At 40.0% G+C, this 27,695-nt stretch overlaps 1 protein-coding gene and 1 long non-coding RNA gene across 5 annotated transcripts in view; one reads left to right on the top strand and one right to left on the bottom strand.

Annotated features, from left to right (window-relative positions):
- Positions 1-3,145: 3,145 nt before the first annotated feature.
- On the bottom strand, positions 3,146-24,950 carry LOC118905516. Its single transcript, XR_005022242.1, has 3 exons — positions 24,883-24,950; positions 23,958-24,030; positions 3,146-5,624 (listed from the first exon to the last, which is right to left on the bottom strand). It is a non-coding gene; the product is annotated as an uncharacterized LOC118905516 (long non-coding RNA).
- An 84-nt stretch (positions 24,951-25,034) lies between these two features.
- Positions 25,035-27,695, top strand: part of SERAC1 (serine active site containing 1) — an 80,676-nt gene continuing 78,015 nt past the window's right edge. The window contains exon 1 of one of the 4 annotated variants that reach the window (XM_036871948.1): positions 25,035-25,147. The gene's annotated coding sequence lies outside the window, so the exon portion shown is untranslated. The remainder of the gene's footprint in view (positions 25,148-27,695) is intronic. The other 3 variants (XM_036871949.1, XM_036871947.1, XM_036871950.1) reach the window with 3 other exon arrangements.

The following is a 27,695-nucleotide window of genomic DNA, read 5'->3' on the forward strand; positions in this document are numbered from 1 at the left end:
AGACAGTCTGTTCAATAAGTGGTGCTGGGAAAACTGGACAGCTACATGTAAAAGAATGAAATTAGAACACTCCCTAACACCATACACAAAAATACACTCAAAATGGATTAAAGACCTAAATGTAAGGCCAGACACTATTAAACTTAGATGAAAACATAGGCAGAACACTCTATGACATAAATCACAGCAAGATCCTTTTTGACCCACCTCCTAGAAAAATGGAAATAAAAACAAAAATAAACAAATGGGACCTAATGAAACTTAAAAGCTTTTGCATAGCAAAGGAAACCATAAACAAGACGAAAAGACAACCCTCAGAATGGGAGAAAATATTTGCAAACGAAGCAACTGACAAAGGATTAATCTCCAAAATTTACAAGCAGCTCATGCAGCTCAATATCAAAAAAACAAACAACCCAATCCAAAAATGGGCAGAAGATCTAAATAGACATTTCTCCCAAGAAGATGTACAGATTGCCGACAAACACATGAAAGAATGCTCAACATCACTGATCATTAGAGAAATGCAAATCAAAACTACAAAGAGATATCATCTCACAGCAGTCAGAATGGCCATCATCAAAATATCTACAAACAATAAATGCTGGAGAGGGTGTGGAGAAAAGGGAACCCTCTAGCACTGTTGGTGGGAATGTAAATTGATACAGCCACTATGGAGAACAGTATGGAGGTTCCTTAAAAAACTAAAAAATAGAACTAACATAGACCCAGCAATCCCACTACTGGGCATATACCCTGAGAAAACCATAATTCAAAAAGAGTCATGTACCACAATGTTCACTGCAGCTATTCACAATAGCCAGGACACGGAAACAACCTAAGTGTCCATCGACAGATGAATGGATAAAGAAGATGTGGCACATATATATACAATGGAATATTACTCAGCCATAAAAAGAAATGAAATTGAGTTATTTGTAGTGAGGCGGATGGACCTAGAGTCTGTCATACAGAGTGAAGTAAGTCAGAAAGAGAAAAACAAATACCGTATGCTAACACATATATAAGTAATCTGAAAAAAAAAAAAAAGGTTCTGAAGAACCTAGGGGCAGGACAGGAATAAAGATGCAGACGTGGAGAATAGACTTGAGGACATGGGGAGGAGGAAGGGTAAGCTGGGACGAAGTGAGAGAGTGGTATGGACATATACACACTACCAACTGTAAAATAGCTAGTGGGAAGCAGCCGCATAGCACAGGGAGATCAGCTCGGTGCTCTGTGACCACCTGGAGGGGTGGGATAGGGAGGGTGGGAGGGAGACGCAAGAGGGAGGAGATATGGGGATATATGTATATGTATAGCTGATTCACTTTATTATAAAGCAGAAACTAACACACCATTGTCAAGCAATTATACTCCAATAAAGATGTTAAGAAAAAAAGATTAAGTGAAAAAGCAAGTGTAAAAGCAGTGCGATCTCACTAGGATGGGAGAGTGGAGACCATTTTTTATACTCTCAGAAAAAGATCTGAAGATTGCCATTAAAATTTTAATTGTGGTTATTCGTGAATGGTGGGATTGTGGACGAGTTATATTTTTCTTCTTTTGCTTCCCTTTTCCAGTCTACCTGCAATGAATGTGTATTGCTCATAAAAAAGGTAACTTCAGTTAAAAATAAAGATACCAGTGGACCTTATCTTCATTAAACAGGCTATGACAGGGAATAGTTTAAAAAGTATAATGTAACTAAAAATGCAGCAGCCAAGATAAACTCTAAGTTGGAAGCAGTAGGAAATAGGTTTTCCATAAAGTAAAATCGAGTTTAGGTTTTCATTAAAGTAAAATCAAGTTTAGTGACAAATTTGAAAAGCATTCCTGGAACAGAGACTAAACGTAATGAAAATGATGAGAAAACAACATAAAAAGTATTAATCATGGAGAATCAATTAATGAATAGGTGTTTCTAAAGAAAACAAACAGAATAGAGGTATGAAAGTTGTAACAGAAAATCTGTTCATTTAAAAACTTAAACAGAATCCTCCACAAAGTAAATAAACAAACCACCTGAATTTTGAGAGCTCAGGGAGACACACATATTCCAGGCAAAATTAACACGGGATATACACCTTGGTTAACTTTTAAAATTTCAAAGAAATAATAAACACTAGAGGAACAAAACAAAAACAAACAAACAAACAAAAAGGATGGAGGGAGGGATTGGTTAAGAATGAAACCCAGCTAGAAAAAGAACATTGGGTACAAAAGAGATGAGTTCAAAGAAACTCCTGCAAACCAAGTGGAAAAAGTTATTCAAAAGAATAAAATCCAAACTGGACTCAGTAAATGCCTGAGGATGATGAGAAAAATGGCTCAGTTTTAAGAGAAATGGATTGTGACCCAGGAATTCTATCTAAGACTAATCATCGTTTAAGGATGGAGAGAGGAATGGTCTCAGAAAAGCTAAGCGTTCAGGTATTTCCTGGCAATGTTGCTCAGGGACAGTTCTGAGATCAGTGCAGGTAGGGGGTCCCTGTTAAACTATCTACCTAATGTTCTTTCACAAGGAATTCCCCTCCTCCCCCAGCTGCCTGTTCTCGCGGGACTGTGATCATGCAAAACAAACCAAACGTGTGTGTGTGTGTGTGTGTGTGTGTGTGTGTGTGTATGTGTGTGTATGTGTGTGTGTGTGTGTGTGTGTGTGTGTGTGTGTCCTGAAAGGTCTTTCTTCCCCCTTTTTCATTGTGCTCTTCTAGGTTCAAGGTAACTAAATTTCAGAACCATCTGCTTTACATATTTTAACTTACAATCATCCACACAATGTTTGAGGATAACTATTCCTGTTTTCACAGATGAAGGCTCAGAGGCACAGAACAACTCAATGACGTGTACAAGACCCCAGAGCTAGCAAGCAGGGAGCTGACATTTGGACCCAGGCAGTCTGGACTCAGTCAGGCTCTTAATCACTTTTCTGTAGTGAGAACAGTGTTTTTCAAAAGCTTATCAATAATCTTACCAACAGATCTTTCAGTGTGATCTCTGCTACAAATGAAGCAGAGCTATGCACACTTGAGAATATTTATTGACTGTATTTGCAAGCTGCACTATTTCTTCATGTTTAAAACATACCCTTTTCCTATCTGTTAAGATGGTTAAGAGATCGAATGATTCCAGCATACTAGTTAAATCAGAAGGCATTATATCAAAGGTTTTATTTAGTTTCTTTAGAGCTAAGTGAGGTTTAATGTGTAACTACAAAATAGAGTAAGCACATTATTTACCATATTTCCAGAAAAGAAGTACAATTATGTCAAATCACCTCTATTATACATAATGTTAAGAGCAATATAATCATTAATAATTTTGACTACCACCTATAGTGATTATCAGAAATAAAAGAGAGTAGCCTTTGTTGCTTATTAACAATAGTGTTTAGTTAGTGTTCATCAAAACTGATGTCTCAATAAACATTTTTACATTAACTCTTATGCATACTTAGGATGCCTGGAATTTTAAAATAATCACACTAAATTTCACAAGGAAATTGGGGTTCAAAGAATACGGAAGTTTTGACCTTATACGGTATTAAAAAAAAAACCTTTCTCAAGAAGTTAGTATAATTCTAAATATCACAATTTTAGTACATGGATATTTGTGACTGGTCAACTATCTCTCATAAATTAAAATGACTCTTTTATGCAGTTAGGAAAATTTAAGTTAATACTACCTTTTCACAGTATTAAGGACTTTGTTAAAAATAAAAAGACAGTAGTAAATTTCTCCAGTACCCAGCAGCCAACATATCTTGTTCTAGACATCTAAAGTATGCTAAATCGAATAATGTCAACCAGATTCCAAGCAGCAGAGCCTGGAGAAAATGTCACTTGGCTATTTCCTGTTCTCTCCTAGCTTCTCTCATAGTTGGACGAGCTAACTCAGTGGCTCCAAGTGCGGCTCCCAGCACCACACTGTCCCATCCTTCTAATGTACTTCCAGAGAAAGATACCGAACATTTGCCCTAACTCAACTTTTAAACAATGAGGGCCAATGAAATAAAGATTTTCCTTCACTTAACACTCTTTGTACTCACTGTCCAATAGTCTTTCCAGTACCTTTTAAACTCTGAGATTGTAAGAAAAATTTTCTCTAAGTTTCATGTTAAAAGGTATTAGGTGACAAACGCCTAAGGCATGTTAGAAATAGATTTAGACATGCCTGAAATACAAGAGTCAGTAACATTTCAGTACAGCTGGAAATCCTAAAGAAATGTACTGTATTCAGCAAGTTTTAGTACCAGATGTACCAATAACTCATCAAAATTGTTTGCATTGTTATGTGAAAATCAAAATTGGGTAGTTTGAGTTACATGGGTGGAAACCATGACAAATATACCTATGGAAATTCCCAGCTTTAGGGAACGCATGTGTAAGTAAGTGGCTATGGTACACAGATGCTCTGAATAAACACACCATAAGGAGGCAGGTAAAGTGGGTTGGATACGACTCCACCTAACATCATGAAAGTTATCTTTTCTCTTGGAAAATTCCCACCATCAGAACCCATCCTAGTACCACTATCTTCAGGAAGGGAAGCAAAGCCCCCATCAGTGTTATTGTTTCTGCCTCGATCAACCATAGAACTAGACTCCCCCAAGACTGACTTTGCTTCTATCTGTTCCTACCTTTCTTTTTTAGACAAATTTACACAGGGATTCTCATAGGGAATAAGGTCCAAGGAAAACTGACTTCTTAATGAAAGGGCACTTGCCTTGATGGGAAAATGTGACCAACAAAGTCTGAACAAGGAAAGAGGAAAGCTGCAAAGCAGCACATACCTTTCCCATTTGGTTGTTTCTAACCCTCTGTGCTTTTAAAACACTGTATTTTTAGGGAAATGTAAACTGCAGTTTACATTAATGTTACAGGATTCTCTCCCACATCTTCTTTACCAACAGAGCTGGCTGGCATGCAGATACTATTTGTAAGGTATAAATATTACTAAAGTTCCCACCTTGGCATATTTATCTAAACAGTCTGTCTGTGAAGTTTCTAGTGGAAACAAAACAAACCATACCTACACTACCAAACCCCCAATTACTAATACAAATAAGCAAAGATAAATATCTAGGTGGTATTTAGGTTAGACTGATGATTTAAAAGCATATTCCATTATATTCTTAATGTATTAAATTGGCATTAAGAGGTAGGAAAACCAATTACATTTATATTTTAATAAAGGTTAATAAAAGCCAAATTACAGCCAACTGTTAAAGCTTTTTTTTTTTTAAATTCTAGGGTACACACAATGAAAAAAACAGAACAAGAAAGTCAGTTCAGGGGCTTTCTTATGAACAAATGATTTCACAGTCTTCCCTGTCGCATGCTTCCGAGCAATTCTGTAAATCTAATCGGTCACACAAGACATCGAATGGTGAGTCTCTCACATTTGTTACTTTTAATTCCTAAGTGATCATTATCTAATATTTTCACTTCTGGGTAAGAGAAAAGGCATTTTGGTCCATTAATTCACCTACTCGCTCCTGGAGGACATTAACCAACTCTGCTATTACGAAGATGTGAGTGTCATCAATGTCTTGAATGATGAACTTCTTCCCTAGGGCATTTGACTCATCCAAGTACAGCAGAAATTGCTTCATGGCAGGGTCACTGTTGAGATAAACACATGATGATGAGACACCTTACTGTCAAGTTACCAGAGACCTGAACAATTAGAATTGAGCATGGAGAGTTTTAGGATAAGTTTAAAAGTTCTAAACTGTTAACCAATTCCTCACTCCTTCTCTGCCTCAAGTGTTGACGATTAACAGACACAGCTTCATTTTAGAACTGTTAGTGCAAGTTTAGAAGAAAGAGGCCAGTGATGAGATTTTAAAAGAATAATTTGTCACCAACAAGTGAAAAAGTAAAGCAATGTTCACAGCTTTGTAATTAATAGGGACTCGAAGCACAGCCCTGTTAACTGATTTAAAAAATGCCAACGATAGTGTTTGGCTTGCAGTAAATATTCAACTTTTTTTCCCTTCCTTAAAATTCTGAACCTCTTAAGTCTGAACTATCATTCAGAATCTTTAAAGGAAATTCTAACCAAATCTCTTTGAGAACAGTGAGTTCAAAAAGAGATCTAAATTCAATTCTATTTATTTGTGGTTTTTAGTTTGGAATAAATAGGACAGCCATAAAGGAAAGAGATAAAATTTCCTAGATTTATAGAAATGAGTCTTTTTTTAATAAAAACCTGAATTACAACAAAGGCACACTTTAGATCTAATATAATATACAATACTGTGTTCAGCAAAAGATGAATATAAAAATGTCAAGTTGCATACAGATATTTTTAATTCTTAGAGAAAACATAATCTTACACAATCTTTTGGTTTCTTGAGGGATGTCAACATCAATTACAAAGATAACATTTTAATTCAAAAGAGGTCAGTGTAATTTACTGAAAACCATATACATTTTACTTCTTTCAAGTACAAACATAGGTACAAGTGAAGCTAACAAAGTATTTAATTCAATAGCTAAATGAGTACGGTTCACGGTATATATTAACTATGAATAAAGTCAAGCCTTCCTGAAAAAATGATTGTCTTAATTACTTTCAACAGCTTACCTTTAAAATAATTTTATTAACAATTTACTATGCTGTAAAATAATGTGAATAAATAAGTAGGTCTGCCCATGTCAGAAATGACACATTTTAAATTTAGTTTCTAGTATGTTTATTATCTTAGGTTCAGAAAAGTTAGGTTCTATTGATCCACTTAAGTTTGGCAAAATTCAGTTAAATTCTATAGTTGCAGTATTAGAATGACCATACTAATGTGGGAAATTGATTTGTTCAGAAGTGGTAAACTTGCTCTTCTAAGTTTTATTCACTCATTCAATAAATTGAGTACCCATCATGTGCCTGGTGCTATTCTGGTCTGGGGGATTCAGCAGTGAAGAAAACTTACATTCTAGTGGTAACACTATGACAAACACACACAAAAACAAAGGAAGCGAATGAGAAATGGCAGTGACGACAGTGATATGATCTTGCAAGTTTAAGCAGGGGACTCAGGGGAGGCCTTACTGAGCAGGTGATGTCTGAATACACATCAGAAGGAGGTAGTGAGCAAACCATGAAGTGACGTGGGGTAGACCATCCTACGCAGAGTGAACGGCAAGGTCACAGAGCTGGAGAGGGGAAAGTGGAGGGGAGAGCAGTGGGATATGGGTTAGAACTCCATCTTGATTTAACTTACAAAATGACTTTAATTTTAAACGTAAGGATCATACTGGCTGCTGGGTTGAGAAGAGGCTGGTGGGTGGTGGAGGCAACGGTGGAAACAGGGAGACCAATTAGAAGGTGACTGCAGTAATCTTGACAGGACATAATGATTTGGACCTAGGTGGTAACAGGGAAGTTGAGCAGTGGCTGAACTCTAGATATACACCAAATGTAAAGCCCACATAACTTGCTGAGACTGGACTTGAGCTTTGAGAGGAATTAAGGAGATGCCAAGATTTCTGGTCTGAGCAAATGAAGGGATGGAGTTGTCTTTCACTGAGATGAGGAGGAACACAGAAGAACAGGTGTGTAGTTAAGGTCGAGAGTCTGGTTTTAGGCAAGTTACATCTGAGATGCCACCCAGGTGAAGAAGTTGAGCAGGAAGCTGGATATACAATTCTGGACTTCAGCAGTGAAGTCCAGAATGAGGAGTAAGTCAGTCATCAATGTATAGATGGCATTTAAAGCCATGACAAAGGAGTGAGCAGAGCTACAGAGGAGAGTCCAAGCACCAAGCCCTGGATACCCCAACATCAAAAGGTTAGGAAGAAAAGGATGAACCAGCAAAGCAGACTATAAAATGACCACTGAGGTCGGAAGAAAACGTGAAGAGTACTGGAAGCTAAGTAAATGAAGGATTTCCAGGAAGAGGAAGAGATCAGCTGGGCCAAATGTTAAGAGGAATAGCAAGAGAAGGACTGAGAGCTGACTACTGGGTTCAGAAAGTTACTGGACCTTCCCAAGAGCAGCTTCAGGACCATGACTACAGAGGACAGGGCCTGACTGGAGTGGTTTTCAGACTGAGAGGAGTGAAATTGGAGAAAGTGAATACATACACACCTTCTGGGAAATCCTGCTACAAAGAGCAGGAAAATCAAGTGGGAGCTGGAGAGGGATGTGGAAGCAAGAGTTCCTGCCCCACACGGCCGCCCACCTGGGGAGGGGCAGTGTTACAGCATGTTTGTAGTTCTGCTGGGAATGATCCAGTACAGAAAGAAAAGTGGATAAAGTGGGAGAAAAAGAGGAAAACTGCTGAAAAGGTATCTTTAAATAGGCCAGGGAGGCTGGGATCCGGTTCCCAAGGAGGGAGGCTGGCTTGAGACAAGAGAATAGACAAGTCACCCACAGTAAGTGTGAGGGAGGGAAGAGTATATGGGCCCAGGTCCATGTGATAAAGACTTGAGGTCGTTCTCTTCTGGTTGCTTCCGTTTTCTCAGTGAAACGAGGAACAAAGAAATCAGCTGAAGTGAGGACAGGGACGTTTTCTGAGCTAAGAGAAGATGAAGGTGTGGAATACCATATTCCACCCATTCTAAGAAGCACATTCCCCCCACATCTTAACATCTCCAAAATTGGGATGGGTCTTACATTTAATGGCATGTTACAGTACAACCGGCAGTGATTTTTCTTATAGGTACATAAAATATTGCTAAGTTTTAAAACTGATGAAATCTTAACTTGATGAAATCTAACAGCTTTATTAGGAAAGTGGGACAATAAATGGACTAGGAAATTTAGCTGGTTTGCAGGCTAGCATTAAGGCTCACATGAATTTAATAGTCATGAATTTAAAGTGAGACCAATCAGTATGTTTGTATGTTTTTCTCCAGCCATTAGAGTTGTGGAGGTAAAGGTTCAGAATAGGTAGAGAGCTGGATTGAACCCGACCTGGCTGGTGTGACTGAGAGGGGCAAGGGAGCTGAGTGTCTTTAAGAGAACGAGTACACTGACAGACTGGGTACGGAGGAAAGTGAGGATGCTGGGATGAGTCAGGATGGAAACGCTGGGAGAATCAACAGACTGCAGGTCTGGGAGAATCGAAGGAATTATAGAGCTAGGGTATTAGAGGGAGTGAACTGGAGAGAGGAGGTGGTGGTCAGAGTTAGATGCCTAAAACGGAGATTTTGAAGAGATGGCAGTATTGGTAGGGACGCGGGTAGGTGTGACAATGTGAATGAATGACTATGACAGGACAGAGAAAAGCTCATTGGAAGAAGAGGTCGGGAAACTGAGAGGCCAGGGTACTGAAAGGACTATACATACGAAATCGTTAAGAATTTGTGGAGAACTCTTAAAGAGGGACAAGTAGCCTTCAAAGAATAACTTTCAAGGAAAGACTTGGGTGTTTGTAGATGGTTACAAAGAGGAGGATTAGTGGGTGGTCTTGTCAGATTCAGAACTGGGGGGTTTCTGTGGAAGAGGGAGGGAGGATTTCTGGAAGTGGCAATGAGGAACAAGGGAGATACCCATCCCATTTCTTGGCCCAATGGTACAAGAGGTATTAGAGAGAAGTCAACACAGCAGTCTCAGGGGAAAGCTAGGTTTTTATTATAACAACAACAAAAAAAGGGGTATTGGGGGAAGATAGAGGGAAAGTTCTGAGAAGAGGCTGAGGATATAGGGGATTCTGCTGCTATCTTACTAGGTTCTAAGGGCAAAGCGGGACATGATGGGGTAGGGGTGAATTTAACAGTCGATGGAGGGACTGCCCTGGTGGTCCAGTGGTTAAGAATCCACCTTCCAAAGCAGGGAACAGGGGTTCAATCCCTGGTCGGGGAACTAAGATCCCACATGCCACGGGGCAACTAAGCCCAGGTGCTGCAACTAGAGAGCCCATGAACTGTGGAGCCCACGTGCCGCAACTAAGACTCAACGCAGCCAAAAATAAATAAATAAATAAATACTTAAAAAAAAAAAAAAAAAAAAAGAATCCACCTGCCAATGCAGGCGACACGGGTTCAAGCCCTGGTCTGGGAGGATCCCACATGCCATGGAGCAAGTAAGCCTGTGTGCCACAACTACTGAGCCTGCGCTCTAGAGCCTGTGATCCACAACTACTGAGCCCGTGTGTTGCAACTACTGAAGCCCACATGCCTAGAGCCTGGGTTCCACAACAAGAGAAGCCACTGCAAGGAGAAGCCCGCACACTGCAACGAAGAGTAGCCCCCACTCACAGCAACTAGAGAAAGTCCACGTGCAGTAACGAAGACACAATGCAGCCAAGAATAAATAAAAATTAAAAAAAAAAAATTTAAAGTTGATGGATAGAGCCATAAGGTAATGAGTGTCAAAGGAATGAGGGATGACCTGGAAGTCTGTAGCTTTTTGGGTGACTGAAAACAAGAAAAGTAGGAATACAGGGCCTGGGAATGAGAGTCTAAAGGCTGATAATGACATGAAAGGCAACAACTGCCAGTGAAGGATGGGAGAGACAATAGGGGTCTTTTACAAAGCAAGATAATATGGGACTTCCCTGGTGGTCCAGTGGGTAAGACTCTGTGCTCCCCTTGCAGGGGGCCCGGGTTCGATCCCTGGTCAGGGAACTAGATCCCGCATGCATACCGCAACTAAGACCCGGTGCAGCCAAAATTAAAAAACAAACAAGACCAAACAAAAATACAACCAAGAAAGATAATGTGATGGTCACAGATTTAAGCAGATACTGAGGATGTTAAAATTTACATTTGCAGTAACTCCCTAATTTTGGCAATTACACAGAATAAAAATTTAAGTAAGAAATTTTTGTAAAGCAACAACACCCTGTACATTGAGAAATTTCACTGAGGTAAACAATTTTATTAGTCATTAATAGGCAGGCTGTGAAACATAAAAAGAGTTTAAAGAGCAATTCTAGAAAGAATCTGGGGGTAGTGAAGCAGGCTGAACGGGGTTCTTTCAGATGTTACAGAACTGAAAACGGGGAGGCCCATGTGACAGGGAAACAAAGCTTCAGCTTCTTTAAAACTATCGTTTTCCTGCTCAAACAGGTTCTTTTGAACAGGTTCTTGCTCTCAAAGGTTTCTTTTTGAAACCTCAGTTGTTTCCCTATATTGTTCCATGTCTATACAAATAAAATGGGGGTGGGTGGGACAGGGGTGGAGAATTAAAGTAGAGCAATTTAAGAGTAGACAGGTGTGGCGGACAGAAAAAACCCCTCTGATTTAGTGCTCTACAACCGGGCTGCTTCCTCCCTTCCCTGCAAGGAGGGACTTGCCTTTGTCTCTCGTGTGGTGCCCACTTTACCCTCACGACCTTTATTGTGCTGAACTGTCTTAGACCCCACAAGAATTTCAATAATTTCTACAAAAATCACACACTCAGAGAGGTTGCTTAGAAAGATATACTTTAGGTGACAGGACAAATGATAGTTTTTTTGTTAACCTTTAATATAAATTTTGGGTTTAAATGGAACAATAATGACAAAAAACAAGGACATTATAAAATCTGCTGTCCAAATGTGATACATTATCTTGTTACCATTTGAGCGCAGTGTGTTCGGAGATGACACCAATTTACTCTAGTAATTGGCTGCTACTAGGAGGTATTAGAGATAGCAAGGGTTAAGTGGTTATGAAGACTTTTATCTCCAGAAAGTCTCTAAATAAAATAAATTTACATACTTTCAATTAAGTAAAAGCTGAACAACTGAAACCAAGAAGTGCCAGGGGACTCACATCTGTGCTTTTAACCAACAGGTCAGTGTTTTCAAAATTTTTGCCATTTGCATACTACCCTTGTCATTTTAGCCATCTCTTGTAACATCTGCACTACGTATTACTCAAATTTTTTCTTTAAATTGCCTTTAAATCAACTAACTTTTCACCTTAACTTCATCTGGTACAAAATCACCAGTCATCTTGATGTTAGTTTTATTTTTTTCTCAGATAAATTAAGATGGTCATAGAAAAAGTATTTGTGTTCTATCCCTGCAAAATTTGTGCTACTCCAAATCATCTTGTACACCAACTGTACTCCCTATACCTGAGGAAACACTGCTAACACAAATGAGATGAGAACTTAGAAAATGATCAGTGACACACTGAAATAACTGCTTCTAATATCAATTGCTTCAATTAAACTTTTTGAAAGGAGATGGAAAGCAGTCAATTTGAGAATGAATTCTCAAGCATGTATTTGAAATGTAATCTGTAATGATTCAAAAAGACACTCAAAGTTTAAGGGACACTTTGCTAGTATATGTTGAGGGCCTGGAATATCTTGCCTGAATATAGGACTATTCTACATGGGAGTGCCTCTGGGAGAACCTGCTGGCAGGATAAAACCCAAAACCAAGTGCCCATATACATACTTGGTTAAAGTCCTGGGATCAGGGCTAGTGAGCAGGAAAAAATGTCTTTGCCCTGGAAGTGTAAAGGGCAGGTATTATCAACCCCCTCCTAAAGAACCTCAGTATAGAACTAGGACACCTGCCGGCCACTGGTGGGGGACTCTGACCCCCAAGGAGACAGGAGGAACCCCACAATGAACCAGTAGAACGTAGGGGGACCGAGGGGGGAGGAGAAGTGGAGGCCAGACAAGATCGGGGCCCCTGAGGCTGGGGAGATCCGGAGAGGCAGGCGGGAGGGGCTCTCCAGGAAAAGCAGGAGAGGAGCGGAGGGCGATCGCCTGGCCCACTCAGGCCGGGGAGCCTGCTGAGCTCCCAAGCCGCTTCCCCCCCCCGCCCCGCCCAAAGCCCCACCCAGGCCACGTGGGTCCTGGGGGCACAGGAGGGAGGCCTGGGAGATCAGGAGTGGCAGGCAGAAGGGGCCATCCAGGAGGAGTGGGAGAGGAGCGGTGGGCGACTGCCCTGCCCACTGGGGCCAGGGAGCCTGCTGAACTCCCAGGCTGGTCCCCTGCGATCCAAAGCCCCCTCCAGGCTTCGTGGGTGCTTGGGGGCATAGGAGGGAGGCCGGGGAGATCAGGAGAGGCAGGCGGGAGGGGCCCTGCAGGAGGAGTGCAAGAGGAGCGGAGGGCATTTGCCCCGCCCACTCAGGCCCGGGGAGCCTGCTGAGCTCCCAGGTGAGGTCCCCTGCCCTCTGAGACCAGGGGTGGGGGGCATGCCTGGGGCCCTTCTGTTCCTTGAGCCTAAGCCCCACTCCCCACAGCCCCCAGAGCCTTTTCCAGCCCTGTGGGTCCTGAGCATTTGCCCCGCCCACCACCCAAACCTCGCCCTTGCTCAGGCCCCGCTCTCCACATCCAAGGCCTTCCCCCCGACTCCCTTTTTATTTCTTTTCCCTCCTCCTCTTTTTTACTATTGTGGTACTGATGTACCTTCCGGTTGTTGATTCTCTATGTTTTTATTTTTACCTCCTTTCTAACATATCTGTTAGTTTCCTAGTCTAATTTTATTTTTCACTTTGTTATTGTTCTCGATCTTTTTTTTTTTGGCCACCCACGTGGTTTGCGGGATCTTGATTTGTGAGCCTAGGGTCAGGCGGAAGCTCCTGTGGTGGGAGCGCCGAGTCCGAACCACTCGACTAACAGAGAAACTCAGACCCCAGGGAATATTCATTGGAGTGAGGTCTCATGAATATTCATCAGATGAAGTCCTCATCTCAGCACCAAGACCCAGCTCTACCCAACAGCCTACAAACTCCATTGTTGGACGCCTCAGGCCAAACGACCAGTGAAACAGGAAAACAATCCCACTCATTAAAAAAAAAAAAAAATGAGACAGCAAAAAAATATGTCACAGATGAAGAAACAAGGTAAAAACCTACAGGACCAAATAAATGAAGAGGAAATAGGCAATCTACCTGAAAAAGAATTCAGAGAAATGACAGTACAGATGATCCAGAATCTTGGAAATAGAATGGAGGCATAGATTGAGAAAATACAAGAAATGTTTAACAAAGATCTAGAAGAACTAAAGAACAAATAAACAGAGATGAACAACACAAAAACTGAAATGAAAAATACACTAGAAGGAACCAATAACAGAATAACGGAGGCAAAAGAACGAACAAGTGAGCTGAAAGACAAAGTGGTAGAAATAACTGCCCAGGAGAAGAATAAAGAAAAAAGAATGAAAAGAATTAAAGACAATCTCAGAGACCTCTGGGACAACACTAAACTCAACAACATTTGAATTATAGGGGTCCCAGAGAATAAGAGAAAAAGAAAGGGTCTGAGAAAATATTTGAAGAGATTATAGTGGAAAACTTCCCTAACATGGGAAAGGAAATAATCACCCAAGTCCAGGAGGCACAGAGAGTCCCATACAGTATAAACCCTAGGAAAAACACACCAAGACACATACTAATCAAACTAACAAAAATTACATTCAAAGAAAAAATATTAAAAGCAGCAAGGGAAAAACAAAAAATTACATACAAAGGAATCCTTATAAGGTTATCAGCTGATTTTTCAGTGGAAATTCTGCAGGCCAGAAGGGAGTGGCAGGATATACTTAAAGTGATGAAAGAGAAAAACCTACAACCAAGATTACTCTACCCAGCAATGATCTCATTCAGATTCAACAGAGAAATCAAAAGCTCTTCAGACAAACCAAAGCTAAGAGAATTCAGCACCACCAAACCAGCTTTACAATAAATGCTAAAGAAACTTCTCTAAGTGGGAAACACAAGAGAAGAAAAAGACCCACAAAAACAAACAAAACAATTAAAAAATGGTAATAGAAACATATATATCGATAATAACTTGAATGTAAACAGATTACATGCCCCAACCAAAAGACACAGACTGGCTGAATGGATACAGAAACAAGACTCATACATATGCTGTCTACAAGAGACGCACTTCAGACCTAGGGACATATACAGACTGAAAGTGAAGGATAGAAAAAGATATTCCATGAAAACGGAAATCAAAAGAACGCTGGAGTACCAATACTCGTATCAGATAAAATAGACTTTAAAATAAAGACTGTTACAAGAGATAAGGAGAGAGACTACATAATGATCAAAGGATCAATCCAAGAAGAAGATATAACAATTATAAATGTTTATGCACCCAACATAGGAGCACCTCAATACATAAGGCCATGAAAGGAGAAATCAACAGTAACACAATAATAGTAGGGGACTTTAACACCTCACTTACACCAATGGACAGATCATCCAAACAGAAAATAAAAAAGGAAACACAAGCTTTAAATGACACAATAGACCAGATAGATCTACACTGATATTTAAAGAACATTCCACCCAAAAGTGCCAGAGTACACTTTCTTCTCAAGTGCACACGGAACATTCTCCAGGATAGATCACATCTTGGGTCACAAATCAAGCCTCGGAAAATTTAAGAAAATTGAAATCGCATCACGCATCTTTTCTGACCACAACGCCATGAGATTGGAAATCAGTTACAGGAAAAAAAAAAAAGTAAAAAACACAAATACATGGAGGCTAAACACTACTAAATAACTAAGAGATCATTGAAGAAATCAAAGAAGAAATAAAAAATACATAGAAACAAATGACAACGAAAACACGATGACCCAAAACCTACGGGACGCAGCCAAAGCAGTTCTAAGAGGGAAGTTTACAGCAATTCAATCTCACCTTAAGAAACAAGAAAAAATCTCAAATAAACAATCTAACCCTACACTTAAAACAACTAGAGAAAGAAGAACAAATAAAACCCAAAGAAAGTAGAAGGAAAGAAATCATAAAGATCAGAGCAGAAATAAATGAAATGGAAACGAAGAAAACAATAGCAAAGACTGAAAAAACTAAAAGCTGGTTCTTTGAGAAGATAAACAAAATTGATAAACCCTTAGCCAGACTCATCAAGAAAAAAAGGGAGAGGACGCAAATCAATAAAATTAGAAATGAAAAAGGAGAAATCACAACTGACACTGCAGAAATACAAAGGATTGTAAGAGGCTACTACAAAAAACTATATGCCAATAAATGGACAACCACAAACAAATGGACAAATTCTTGGAAAGGTACAATTTTCCAAGACTGAACCAGGAAGAATTAGAAAATATAAACAGACCTATCACAAGTAATGAAATTGAAACCGTAATTAAAAATCTTACAACAAACAAAAGTCCAGGACCAGATGTCTTCACAGGCGAATTCTACCAAACATTTAGAGAAATGCTAACATCGATCCTTCTCAAACTCTTCCAAAAAATTGCAGAGAGAGAAACACTCCCAAATTCATTCTACGAAGCCAACGTCACCCTGATACCAAATTAGACACAAATCAATCAATGTGATGCACCACATTAACAAATTAAGGAATAAAAACTATATGATCATCTCAATAGATGCAGGAAAAGCTTCTGACAAAATTCAACACCCATTTATGATAAAAACTCCAGAAAATGGGCATAGAGGAAACCTACCTCAACATAATAAAGGTCATATATGACAAACCCACAGCAAGCATCATACTCAATGGTGAAAAACTGAGAGCATTTCCACTAGGATCAGGAACAAGAGAAGGATGTCCACTCTCGCCACTCTTATTCAACATAGTTTTGGAAGTCCTAGCCACAGCAATCAGAGAAGAAAAAGAAATGAAAGGAATACAAATTGGAAAAGAAGAAGTAAAACTGTCACTATTTGCCAATGACATGATACTATACATAGAAAATCCTAAAGATGCCACCAGAAAACTACTAGAACTAATCAATGAATTTGGTAAGGTTGCAGGATACAAAATCAATGCACAGAAATCTCTGGCATTCTTATACACCAACAACGAAAAATCATTAAGAGAAATTAAGGAAACACTCCCATTAACCATTGCAACAAAAAGAATAAAATACCTAGGAATAAACCTGCCTAAGGAGGTGAAAGACTTGTACTCAGGAAACTATAAAACACTGATGAAAGAAATCAAAGATGACATAAACAGATGGAGAAATATACCATGTTCTTGGATTGCAAGAATCAATATTGTGAAAATGACTATCCTACCCAAAGCAATCTTCAGATTCGATGCAATCCCTATCAAACTATCAATGGCATTCTTCACAGAATTAGAACAAAAAATCTTACAATTCGTATGGAAACACAAATGACCCCGAATAGCCAAAGCACTCTTGAGAAAGAAAAACGGAGTTGGAGGAATCAGCCTCCCTGACTTCAAACTGTACCACAAAGCTACAGTAATCAAGACAGTATGGTACTGGCACAAAAACAGAAATATAGATCAATAGTACAGGAAAGAATGTCCAGAGATAAACCCACGCACATATGGGCACCTAATTTACGACAAGGGAGGCAGGAACATACAATGGAGAAAAGACAGCCTCTTCAATAAGTGGTGCTGGGAAAACTGGACAGCTACATGTAGAAGAATGAAATCAGAACACTCCCTAACACCATACACAAAAATAAACTCTAAATGGATTAAAGACTTAAACGTAAGACCAGACACCATAAAACTTTTAGAGGAAAACATGAGAAACACTCTTTGACATAAACCACAGCAAGATCTTTTTTGACCCACCTCCTAGAGTAACAGAATAAAAACAAAAATAAACAAATGGGACTTAATTAAACTTAAAAGCTTTTGCACAGCAAAGGAAACCATAAACAAGACAAAAAGACAACCCTCAGAACAGGAGAAAATACTTGTAAATGCAACAACAGACAAAGGATTAATCTCCAAAATATACAAACAGCTCATGGAGCTCAATAACAAAAAAACAAACAATCCAGTTAAAAAATGGGCAGAAGACCTAAATAGACATTTCACCAAGGAAGACATGCAGATGGCCAAGAGGCACAAGATGCTCAATGTCACTAATTATTAGAGAAATGCAAATCAAAACTACAATGAGGTATCACCTCATGCTGGTCAGATTGGCCATTATCAAAAAATCTAGAAACAATAAATGCTGGAAAGGGTGTGGTGAAAAGGGAACCCTCCTGCACTGTTGGTAAAAAACTAAAAATAGAACTACCATATGACCCAGCAACCCCACTACTGGGCATATACCCTGAGAAAACTATAATTCAAAAAGAGACATGAACCACAATGTTCACTGCAGCACTATTTACAATAGCCAGGACCTGGAACCAACCTAAATGTCCACTGACAGATGAATGGATAAAGATGTGGCACATATATACAATGGAATATTACTCAGCCATAAAAAGAAAAGAAATTGAGTTATTTGTAGTGAGGTGGATGGACCTGGAATCTGTCATACAGAGTGAAGTAAGTCAGAAAGAGAAAAACAAATACCGTATGCTAACGCAGATATATGGAATCTAAAAAAAAAAAAAAAAAAATGGTACTGATGAACCTAGTTGCAGGGCAGGAATAAAGAGGCAGATATAGAGAATGGACTTGAGGACATGGGGTGGGAGGGTGAAGCTGGGGCGAAGTGAGAGTAGCATCAACATATGTACACTACCGAATGTAAAATAGTTGGCTGTTGGGAAGTAGCAGCATAGCACAGGGAGATCAGCTCGGTGCTTTGCGATGACCTAGAGGGGTGGGATAGGGAGGGTGGGAGGGAGGCTCAAGAGGGAGGGGATATGGGGACATGTGTATGCATATGGCTGATTCACTTTGTTGTGCAACAGAAACTAACATGGTATTGTGAAGCAATTATACTCCAATAAAGATCTATTAAAAAAAAAAAACCTTAGTATAGCTCCTATAAAATGTGACTGTTAAAAAAAGTATTACACCATGAGAGGCCTACTAGAATGATGCAGTTAGCTATAAAAGAGACCATAAAATTAATCGGTCAGTTGGATAAAGTTGTCAATACTGTCTATCCAATCAGAATGATAATCTTGGCTTAGTCAACAGTAAGCTGTCCTTCCTGATAGTAATTAGTTAACAGATACAATTACTTAAAAAATTTAACAAATATTTCTCCATAAATACTGTTATGTCCTGAGAGTGGAATGTTTTAGAAAATTGTTACTGAATGTGAAAATGCCTTTGTTCATATCACGTAAAATATTTTCAAATATTTCAAATATTTTAATATTTTAATAGTTCAATATTTTATATTGCTTGATTATAAAAATGTCATAACACTTTGTTTAATTAGAATAATCAACTACCTACAATTTTATCTGCAGCTCGGATCACTTCCTTAAGATAAACATCTAGAAATGGAATTATTGTGTTAAAGCATATAAAAGCTCAAAAGACCTATCACAAATTACTTTCTAGAGCAGTTGCTTCTTAAGACTGCACTTCCATCATCCATGTCAGCAGCTTGGTGAGAGCCTGCTTTTTAAAAGCTACAGACTGGGGCTTCCCTGGTGGCGCAGTGGTTGAGAGTCTGCCTGCCGATGCACGGGACACGGGTTCGAGCCCTGGTCTGGGAAGATCCCACATGCCGCAGAGCAACTAGGCCCGTGCGCCACAACTACTGAGCCTGCGTGTCTGGAGCCGTGCTCTGCAATGAGAGGCCGCAACAGTGAGAGTCCCGTGCACCGCGATGAATAGCGGCCCCCGCTCGCCGCAACTGGAGAAAGCCCTCACACAGAACGAAGACCCAACACAGCCAAAAATAATTAATTAATTTAAAAAAAAAAAAAAAAAGCTACGGACTGGAAGGTAACAGTCACCTCATTTAAAAGCTACCCTGGTGGGGGGGGCGGGGAGGATAAATTAGAAGGCTGGGATTAACATATACACACTACTATATACAAAATACTGAATAGATAATCAACAAGGACCTACTGTATAGGACAGGGAACTCTACTCAGTACTCTGTAATAACCTATATGGGAAAAGAATCTGAAAAAGAATAGATACATGTATAACTAAATCACTTTCCTGTACCCCTGAAACTAATACAACGTTGCAAATCAACTATGTTATATACAATAAAAATTTAAAACATAAAAACTAAAAGCTACTCTGATGTAACTTGCCAAAAAGGAGGCCTAGTGTATGAACCTTTTCTGCACTGAAACTTGAATTCAATTTATCAAGAACCTATTCTTATCCACTCTGATTCTCACTGTGGTAGTAGAGCTCTAAAGGAACACTAATAACCTGGAATTTAGGGTGAGATTACACTCCTTGGTTCAATTTTATTAACAAAATTCTTTCAGTAAACAAATATTTACTAAGCACCTCTATATGTATCTCAGGCACTGTTCTGGGTGCCCAAGAAACATTCTGCATTCAGTGAATGCAGCCCTGCAAAGAATAAGAAGCAAAGGCTCACAAAAGATATACAAATGCTGTGAAAGAACAGGACAGCAGTTAGACTGGTTTTGCCTTAGTTCTTATTTGCTTTTCATATACAATAGAGGTTTGGAAGCCAAACCCATAAGGGCAAGACTGGTCTAATAATACCTATTTCTCCAGATTCTTTGCTGTTGTGCTGTAAACTGGCTGGAATTTGCAGCTGTACAACAAATCTTCCTTGCTGAAGCACTTGCCAAACCAACTGTGATAAATATCACACCACAGGTCTGCTCTAGCACCTGGAATTGGACACAGACATTTGTTGAGCATATGCTGCTTGCTTCGGTAACTGCTATGGTTGGCTAGATTCGGGAAAACTCTTGGTGTGAGGCTGGTAGTCGATAGTGGTGGATCCCAACAAAGAGGAAGTTTTCACCAATCTCATTTTGACATAAAAATACAAAAAACTTTAGATTGTGGTATTTGATAAGCCTTGGGAGGAGAGAACCTTACTATATCCAAGTACTTTGATTTTTCAATTCACTGATAGTTGGGCCTAAATGGCCAACATTATACTCTGGCTTATTTGCTTTTTTAACATAGATCTGTATTCCAATACACCTAAATGCTTCATATAATCTATGGATATTATGAGATAAGAAACTGACTTATACTGATACTGTATTATTAACAATCTTCTCTTTGGAATCAAATACAGACATGAGGGAAACTGAAGGACTTTAGTTACCATCATCCCAACATGTGCACCTACACATGAAGGAGGATCCACAGGCCCTGGCCATGCCCTTTATGAATCCATTATTGCTTAGGCCTGGAGTCTTCTTGGAAGATCTGTATCTTTGGGAAGACAGTTATCCTTTAGAAAAATTGTGCAGGCTACACTTTAGACTTCACTTTGAAGGGAAAAATTAGTTTTGCAAGGATACTATCCATCTGCAAAATAAAATTAAAGTACACTGTAGTCTTGCTGCAAAACCATTCTCCATAGGGGAACTGATTATCAAACTTAAGCTGATTAAGTGCTTCTCAAACTTAAAATGCACTGTGTCAAGATCCTTTTTTATGCACAATTCTGTATGCACAATTTATGCACAATTTAGTAGATATGGGGTGAGGTCTGAAAATTTTCATTTCTAACAAGCTCCAGATGACGCTATTGCTGCTAGTCTAGAGAACACATGGAAAAGCAAGGTGATCAGCACCCAGGCAGAATTCAGAGGCTGGTAACAAGCAAACTAGCGGAGAGCTTGCCGGATCAGGAAAGAAAACTAAACCTCAGTTCCTCTTACAAATCTGTACTCTTTGTTCTTATGGCTAAACTGACAGTCTACCACTGAAATTCTGAGTTTCCCAAAGTTCTGCTCTTTAAAATGCAGCCTAGCATTATTAAAAAAAAATAAAATATAGGTGTAATACAATCCCAACCATCATTCCAAAAGGATTATTTTGGGACTAGACTAAATTATTCCAAGGATATTCTCGAATAGGTAACAATAACAAAGAAAAAAATGGATGTGGGATGGGATTAGGAAGAGTAGCAAGGGGAGTGAAACTCTGTGATAAAGGAGTCATCACACATCATTAGGGAAGGAAATAAATGGTGTTGGACAATTATGCAGCTATTTGAAAAAAAAAAAAAAAGGCAGCTAATTTAGATCTTCACCTCATAATATGCCCCTCCTCTCAATAAATTCTAGATGAATGAAACTCAAAATATCAATGAAAATAAAAATATGAAAATCCTAGGACAGAGGTGAATATTGATCAAATCCAGAATGAAGATTAACTTTAGAAAAATCAGAAGAAACAAAAGGGAAAAAACCGAGAGCCGACACTGTGTGTGTGTATCCTCTGTGTTAAAAATAACGTTAAAGGACCAACCGGGGGCTTCCCTGGTGGGGCAATGGTTAAGAATCCGCCTGCCAATGCAGGGGACACGGGTTTGAGCCCTGGTCCGGGAAGATCCCACATGCCGCGGAGCAGCTAAGCCTGTGCGCCACAACTAGTGAGCCTGCGCGCTAGAGCCCGCGAGCCACAACTACTGAAGCACGCGCACCTAGAGCCTGTGCTCCACAACGAGAAGCCACCGCAATGAGAAGCCCGTGCACCGCAACGAAGAGTAGACCCCGCTCGCCTCAGCTAGAGAAAGCCCACGCGCAGCAACGAAGACCCAACTCGGCCAAAAATAAATAAATAAATAAATAAAATTAAAAAACAAAAGACCAACCAGGAAAATGTTTCCATTAACTATGACAAAGTAATAAGAAAAATAAAATACAAACATTAGCTTAGAAGTGTTTTCCAAAAGACAACGGCACAGCATGCTTAGAACTTCTGGGATCTCAATCCGTCTCTTGGCTTTCCCAAGTGAACACCTCTCTCCTCTCTAGCGGTTTATTTTTATCAACATACCTTCTAGTCTCTCACTTTAAAACAATGAAAATAACAAAAACCAGAGTCCCTTAACATATCCTTCTTCAGCTACCGACCCATTTCTTTATTCCTTTGCTCATTATCACAACAAAACTCCTCCACATGGTCTCTACTTCCTTGCCCCGCTTTCCCTTTACAAAGTACTCCAATCTGGCGTCTATCCCACCTCTCCATTACAAAGCTCTCATAAAAAACCGATGACCTCCAGTGTGCCTTCATCTTACCCCACCTCTCATCAGCACTTGACACAGCCCACTCGCTTTCATCAACCATTCCCTTAGTTTCCCTCCTACTTCACTGGCTTCACTGACAATACAATTTATTGTACTGTCTTTTTTCATACTAGAGCTTCAAATTCCAATGTGTATTTTAGTACCTGGTGAAATACTTTGGGTATAGAGTTAAGAAATTAATTTCACCTGTTTCATTTTACTTTTTAGTGTGGCTACTAGAAAATTTAAGACTACGTATGTGGCTCACATTACATTTCTACTGGACAGTGCCGCTCTAAATGCCAGAGATTCCTAGGGTTTGGTCTTGCTCCTCCCCCAGCCTTGCCATCACAGAAACAGTACGGTCATCCACATAATGGCTCACATTAGAGGCAGAGAAATGTAGACAGCAGTAATTTCAGACAATGGGAGTGTCCACGGGGCAGGATTCCCAAATGAGACAGAATTGTTTGGTGGGGCAAACAAACAAGTGGAGACTGAGCAAGACTGGTCCAACAGTTCAGATTTTCAGACTAGGCATAATTAAGCCCTACATTAGCTTTGAGGAGCTCAACTCTGCCCATAGTTTCTAGTTTCTCCTTTGGAATGTGTGCCTAGCTTAAGAAACCTTCAACTCGCTCTCTTGTTTTCTCTTTTTTACAGACCAAAGTTTGTGTGACTTAGGCAGACCCTAAAATTCTAGTCAATCCCTGACGATTTGAGAATACAAACACTGTTCCCCTAAAGAGGGTTAATGTAACAAACATGCTGCCGCTGACCAAAACTTGTTGGAAATAATGCCAGTTACATCAATTCAACAGAAACACTGAAATCTGGCACCAGGAAGAAACTTAGCAACAAAATCTGTCCCACTTGATGAACTGGGAAACTGTGAGATTGGGATTGACATATATACACTATTATGTATAAAATGGATAACTAATAAGAACCTGCTGTATAAAAAAATAAATAAAATTCTAAAAATCAAAAAAAAAAAAACCATCTGTCCCACTTGTTATTAAGTAAGAAAAATGCAGTTGAGAAAGCTGAAAGACTTGAATCATTCAAATCTTAAGAACAAAAGAAAAAAATGGACTTTGGAAGGGATTCACATACAAATCAAGATTCAATGTGCAGATTTAAAATTTGTTAAGTATCAAAACTACTAACCATTCTATAAGCACTCCTTTCAAGACGTTGACCATCTTTTCCCAGTCAGAAGGTGCAGATGACCTTAAAAATGCTAATAAAAGGATAAGGTGACAAAATACAAAAGCATCAACTTCAATATCCTTTGGTGGTTTACTTCTGAAAAGAGGCAAAAAATTAAATGGCAAGACTAAACATATAAGTCTATGAAAGACATAAAGCTAACATTAGGAAAACATACAGGTATTCTGATCTTTTAGCAAAATTAAAATGAGTCTATTGGAATATTAACAATGCATAAATCTCACTTGCAAACAAATTCTGCCTGCTGTCAATCCTAATGAAAGCATGGGCCCTAACTCCACAGCAGTGTCCCCAATCCAGGTTTAAAACATGTCCACTAATCAAAAGATTTCTTTTCCTAATCAGGAGTATGATAAAAGGTAATATCCTTGGAGACAGGAATCACAGGATGGTAGCTCTGAAAGGGGACTTAAAAATTACATGGTGAGTCCGACCACCTAGTTTTACATATGAAATGGAGCGAAGAGATTAAGCCGCAGCTCCCGGCAAAAAAAAAAAAAAAAAAAGTACAATCCATGCCTCCCGATCTTGTGTTCCTCTGCCAAATAAAATATGTTCCCCAATGATGTGCGCTTGAAGGAAAAGAACCCACTCAGCGCACGCCAAGTCAACCCTTCTTAAACTTCTACACTTGGGTACCGGGCAATGCCTCCCCGAAGGAAATCCACCGTTCAATTCCCGCGGGGCAGCCGCCCGGCCTCGTCAGAAAGGGCCCAGAAAGGGGGCGGAACACCGCCCTATACCCCCGCACCTGAAAGACAGGCTTCTGGGACTTTCCCCCTCCTCCTCTTTTTCTTCGAGACCCCTCGACCTTACAGGTACCCCACTCTCCCCTCTTGCGCCAAGAGCCGACGCCACGAACCTCCACCCACAGATCCAGCAGCGTTTCAGCGTCGCCGACAGACTGCACTTGCGCCGGTTACGTCATCGCGACAGCGACGGTCTCGTGGGTGGAGCGCGCCGGCGGGAGGCGGGGCGCAGCCTGGGCTGAGGGGGCGGGGCGGCGTGCAATGAGGGCGGGGTCACGTGCACCCAGCCGCTGGTCGGGGGCGCGCGCGGGCTGGGAGCGGCGGAGAGTGGTGGTCTCCCTGCCGAACTGGGGGCTGGCTGAGTCCGCGTGCCGGCAGGTAGGAAGGGAAGGCTGGGCTCGTGGGGGCGGGCGGGGGCCCTGGCGAAGCCCGGCACGGCGGGGAGTGGGGAGGGCTGCGACGGGGCGCGGCCCCTGACTGACGCGCTGACCCGCCGCTGGGCGTGAGGTGAGGGCCTCTCTCGCAGCCTCGGCAGCCCGACTCTTCTTTCCCGGTTGCCACCCTTCTCTAGTTACAATCCAAGGCCCAAAGAGCACCTGCCGGTACCTTTAGCCCGGGCGCGGTGGTCACGGCAAGACGATGAAAATGAGGAGGAAACAGTCTCCTCGTTTAAATCCGAACCTTTCAGACGGTAGTGTCTAGCTGTGACCCGAGAGGTTGAATAGATTGAATGCTGATAGGTCCTCCAAGACCGGGAATTGTCATATTAAAGTGAAAGACCCAGAGTAAAATAAAATTACTCTCTTCCCCAAATTCGGATCTGTGGTCTAATAGAGCTGTGTCGTTCTCCAATTGGTTTTACCAGTGGAGAAATGAGGTTCTTGCTTTCTGTTCCTTAAATGAAATTGTACTTCTCTAATTGTGTGTTCATGTGATTTACGAACCTAGCTCTTCGATTTATTTCCCTCTTTCAGTGTTTCAAATCTTTCCCGTCCGGTTGGTTTCCATATTGTTGTGCATGCTCGCTCCCTCTCTCTTTAATCTGACCCAGGTGTAGTTCTTCCCAAGTATATTTTCTTTTTTTTCCTTCTTGAATGCATTCTCCTCCTTGACGGTCTCATCACTTCCATCACATCAAACCTCCATTCTTGTGCTCCAGGTGCTGGCCTGATGCCTGCACATTAACGACCTGTGAGAACTCTAAACTTCGCCTCTCAAACTGAACTAGTTCTCACTCCACCCTCACTTCAAAATCTGCTTTTCTTCCTGTATTTTCCAAATCATCCAGGTTTAAGACCTCATTTATTTATTCAGCAGACATTTTGCACAATTACGTGTTACACAGACCCTATTCTAGACACTGGGGATACAATCGTGAACAAGCAACTAATTATAGTGGGGGAGAGGGACACTAAAAATCAGTTAACAAGAAGGTTAACTGATGTGAAGTTATAAAGAATGACTGGGAGGGGAGGGCTTCTTTGGTTAGGAGGTCATCAGAAATGGCCTTCAGTTCAAGCAGATTTCTGAGTAAAACAGTAACTTCTACACACCAGCAAAAACTAACTAGGAATTTTAATAATAAAAAAGATAACTATTCATAACTATATTAAAAACTGAAGGTATCTGGAAATAGATCAGACTAAAGCTTCATAGTCCTTTAAGGAGAAAATTATAATGCTCTACTGAAACACATAAAAGAAGACCCAGGTAAATGGAGAGATATACCATATTGGTGGATAGGAAGACTCAGTATCATAAAGATGTCAGTTTTCTCCAATTCTACAGATTCATTGCAATTCCAATTAAAATTGCTGTATGGTTTTTCATGGAAATTGACATGCTGAACGTAACATGTATATGAAAAGACAAAGCACCCAGAATTGCTAACTCAATTTTGAAGAAAAATAAAGTCTCTTCCTCCCAGATATCAAAACAATGTAAAGCCGTGATAATTGAGACTACTGTCTTAATTACTGGTATTGGTTTAGGGACAGGAAAGTAGACTCATGGAACAGAATAGAGAGCTTAGAAACATGTCCGCATACATATGGAAGCTGAGTATAAGGTTAGCTTTGGTAAGCTTTGGTATTACAAAAGCACAGAGTATTCAATAAATGATGCTGAGATATGTGATATCCATATAGATTGAAGACAAAATTAGATTCCTACTTCACACCATTCACAATAGTAATTTCCAAATGGATTGAAGACCTAAGTGTGAAAGACACACATGAAAAATATTTAGAAAAAAATATAGGAAATATAGGAGGCTATCTTGTCTCATGGAAAGATTTCTTTTTTGTTTGTTTTATTTGGGTTAAATACATGTAACATAAAATTTACCAATTTAACCACTTTTAGGTGTACAGTTCAGTGATATTCATGTTATCATGCAACCATTACTACTACCTATCTCCAGAACTTTTTCATCTCTCTGGGAAGGATTTTTTAAGCTACAAAAACACCATTGAGGATGCTATTGCAAATGAGAGATGATGGTGACTTGCACTAGAGTAGTAACAGTGAAGATGGAAAAAAATGGCTGGATTTGGGATATATTTTGATGGCAGAGAACAAGAATTGTGCATGGTTTGGATACGAGGTGAGGCGAAAGCAAAGAATCAAGGACAACATATGTGTTTTTTGCTTGAGCTCTGAGGTAGAGCATTCACCATTTATAAAAAACCATTTACTATTTGTTTGGTGCTGATGAGGAGAATGAGAGGAGGAAGAGTTTGGGGAGAAAAAATAAAGAATTCTGTTTTGGACAGTTAAGTTTGAAAGGCCTGTTTTACATCCAAGTGGAAATGTTCCAGTAGCTGCTGGATAGATGAGTCTGGAAAGATTGTGGCTGGAGGTACAACTTTGGGATCACTCGCATATAGATATTTAAAACCGTGATGTGTTAGAATTGGATTTGGCT

This window comes from Balaenoptera musculus, chromosome 12, assembly GCF_009873245.2.
Source record: "Balaenoptera musculus isolate JJ_BM4_2016_0621 chromosome 12, mBalMus1.pri.v3, whole genome shotgun sequence".
NCBI classification, from domain to species: Eukaryota; Metazoa; Chordata; class Mammalia; order Artiodactyla; family Balaenopteridae; genus Balaenoptera; species Balaenoptera musculus.